Source organism: Mandrillus leucophaeus, unplaced genomic scaffold, assembly GCF_000951045.1.
Source record: "Mandrillus leucophaeus isolate KB7577 unplaced genomic scaffold, Mleu.le_1.0 Scaffold346, whole genome shotgun sequence".
NCBI classification, from domain to species: domain Eukaryota; kingdom Metazoa; phylum Chordata; class Mammalia; order Primates; family Cercopithecidae; genus Mandrillus; species Mandrillus leucophaeus.
In genome coordinates, this window is record NW_012103654.1 from 99456 (window position 1) to 103450 (window position 3995).

The window sequence follows — 3995 nt, forward strand, 5'->3', positions numbered from 1 at the left end:
AAATATGTTGTGACAATATATTTAAATGCATTTTTACATTACTTGCATATTCTCACACTGATTTGTGCAATAGTTCAGTTTAAAAAAAAACTTCCTGTGCATCATGTATTTTATTTTTATTTATTTTCACAAGTATTTGACACTATGGTAGAATAAAAGATGATTGTAAGATTAAAAGTGTAAAAATTGCTTGTGTATTCTGAAATGTGTTAGGTTGAAAAAGTAAGATGATTGTGGTGACTTATTTCTTGTCCACTATATGTTTGTTTTTTTTTGTTTTCTCACCAATAATGTCTTCATATTTAAACCTATTCAATAAAGACATGAAGCATAAAAATGCTAGTTCGTATTCACTGATGTCTTTTAGTCATACATAGAAAGATAGGAACCCAACGAAATATAAATATTTGAAATCAAAAATACAGATTTTTACAAATAAAAAGCTCTTCATTGGCTGTATTATGCCATTAGCTTTTTAAAATGTGTTACCTTTTTATTGAAGTGTTTTCTGACATCAAAGTATTAGAAATGTTTTTGTTACAAGTATTTTAAGGCATTATTTTCATAGACAATATATTTAACAGTCACAAACGTTTGTGATGTCAAGGTTAATAGGAAACATCGACGTTTCTAGTTAAGAACTATACAGTTTAATGGCAAAAGTTATCTGTGATGAATATTTAGTATTTTAGACCATCATATTGAAAATTAAAAAGGAATTTAGTGAAAATTTCAGAGTAGACATGTTTAATTTTTTCCTTAGGTTAAAGGTGAACACTTAACCATGAGTAGAAACTCTGGAGATGAAAAAATACTAGAACACACAGATAACAAAGAATCATCACAATGCTTGGGTATTTATTTTAATTAAATGTGTATGTATTTTACATGGTAAGTATTTTTTAGTATTGAGATAGGTTGATTTTTTTCAAATGACTGTTTTATTAAATAGAACTGTGGAGAAATTAAAGCCACAATAATTTTTATTTTCATTTAGAAAAATTTCAGTTAAATGTTACTCAATGCTCCTTATTTTAAACACAGTTTTACTTAGCCTGTATGTGAATTGCTTTTTAGCCACTAGAGGGTGCATTTGGATAATTATTTCATAATATTACTGGCCTATTATTTTTAAAGGCTTCTCAGCAATATACATATGATTTTTTGACAACACGAAATTACAGAGATTTATAAGGGTAGTTTTATTTGTTTTGTTGTGATTTTAATAATGTGTTTATATCTTAGAAATTTTGCCCAGCTCTACTGGGGCACGAGGATTGCAGTAATTGTTAGAGATATTTAATAATTACAATTCACGATATTTTGTTAGCAAAATTATGCATCTCAAGCATATCACTTATGGACATTACATGGGTTAGTAAATACTCCTTGAAATATTACTTTAATATTTCATCTTAGTTCTACCACAGTTTAGTAGGTTATAGTCTCATTTAAGATAAGGATCTTTTTTTCCCCAATCCTCTGGTCTAATTTAACATTATCTAACACATGAGGGTATGATCTATTTAAGTAGGAAGCTAATAAGTGGTTAGACCAACTACTGTAAGGTGCACAAAGCTAACGCTTTGTACTTACCATTGAATAACGCTTTTATGTGCTCTTTCTGGTTATGCAATGATGGGGATCGAGAGAATAAGATGTGATTAAGTGTCTGCCCTCAAGTTGATACAATTCATTTGGAGAAACCGATACCTAAACAGACAATTACAATGTGGGACAAAAATAAGTGATTTATTTTAACGGAACTTTTGTTTATCATGAAGGTACCAACAAAGTGCAGCAGAAATATTAAAGAGGGAGCTTCTTAGAACCATAAATTATACAGCTGACCGTGTCCCATTTTTCTTTTCTTCCTTGTGCCAATGCTTGGGAGGAAACCAGAGTATGAACAAGAACTATTTTACCTTCTAGTGGAGAAAGGACAGTTTGCAGTGGAAAGAACGTGTACGTGGTCCGTTTGATCTGTAAAATGTGAACTGCTTCTGTAGTCCTGAGGACTGAGGAAAAGAGATGTTGAGTAAAAGTTACTGATAATTCCAGCTGTTCAGTCTTACCTCACTTTTTCCTCTCTTTCTTTCTCTGCCCAAATACCTCTACTTCTGTACCTACTTTAAATTTGCAACAGTGAGGCTGGGGATAGGAGACAGCCAGTAGTGCTGAGTACTGTCAAGTACAGTTAATAGTGAAATGCTGGTTTTTACTCATCAAATAAGCAATCTTAAATTATCATAAAACTGAAAACCTGAGGCGTTAAGATGAATGCCCTTATGTGATGGTGGAAATATAAATTGATGATAATTTTTGAAAAGGTCAACTAAATTTACGTTAAAAGCCTTTAAAACATTTGTGCTTCATAACCTAGTAATTTTATTTCTAAGACACACTTAGGGAAATAATCTGAATATAGGAAAATATTTATGCAAAATATGATAAATAGTACTGTATAGTGGTAAAGTTGAAGAAATTGGCCATTATAGCAATTTTAAATAACTTTAATGGCATAACAAGTTTGTTTTATTGCTAATTTTTAAAAAGCAAATAGGTTACTGTTTTTCAAAGTTAATCATGTTCATCTGCCAATATTTAATCTGAAACTGCCACCTTTTACATTGTTTTCTAATGTTCACAAATGTCTTGTGATCTAGTTAAGCTAGTTTGTTTTTATAATAACTGTATTGCTGAAAATGGTGTATCAATTATAGGTATAATTTTAATGAAATTATTGTTCCTAATGTCATTCAAGAGGACATTCTATTTTTTAAATTTTTAAACTTTTATTGTTTGCTTTCAGTAAGCATTTTGCACATTTTAAAAATTGCAATTTTCAGGATGTGTAAGAAAAATATTTTTCTAATACTGAAATAAGCATGTCTCTGATATAGAAATCACACCCTATGTGTGATCTTTAACTAAAAAAACTAATCAAGAACTATGATCTAATATGATAAACAAAACTATTCTTTGCCCATCCATCTGTCCCCTTTCATAGCCCCATTTTGGGACTTTAGAATATGGTTCTGTACATATCTCCATATCTACAAAGAATTAAGATGCCATATATGTTCAGAAGTTATATATGGTAGAGAATTAATTAGCTTATCCTGGACACATAATACAAAACACCAAAAGCAATATAAGTCCAGGACAAGCAAAATAGAGCATTGTCATTAAGGTCAAATAATAGAAAAACAATCACATCATTTACGTTTGATGCATTGGAAACAAAGTAACTTTATAATTATTATGTGAACAGTTTGCAAAGCTCAAAAGGTAACAGCACAGAGCCATAAATTTGATAAGGTACTTTAAAGATAGCAATCAAACATATAAAAATACCAACTCCAAAAAAAAGAACTGTAAAAGTAGTAACCATAAAAATAGGGAGGAATGTATGCATTCTTTCTAGATAGTCTTTCATTTTCCAAAGGAAAGCCTTCTATAAAAATATAGAATTCCAAATATATATATATATGAAAGCTGTCAACAAAGTTCAAATCTCTATAAAGAGAATGTTTTTCCTCAAGTTAGTAAAGTTTGGATTCATACATTTTCTAGAGAAGCAATTACAATCTTCATGCTATATATAGGAAGAAAAATAGCTTTTAATTATGTTTGTCCACTATTTTATTCAATAAACATTTAGTGACTATGGTGCGACACTGTTTGAGGTGCTAGAGATAGAGAAATAAATCAGAAACAATCATTAGCTCTGGAGAACTAAACCTAATGGAACTGGATCTTTCACTGGCAACCTTAAAATTACCTCCCTTTGTACTTAAGTTGAAGCTCAACTTCAAACTCTGACATGCTTGGCATCTTGTTGAAAACAAATAACAATCTACCTAGTTTGCCACTGGTAGCACTTTGGCACTATTAACTATCTACTGATGAAATTAACTTTCATAAAGGATTATAAAAAAGTTTAGAGGGCAGAAAATACTAATGGGTAAACAAGTACTGGTCAGCAATAAAAA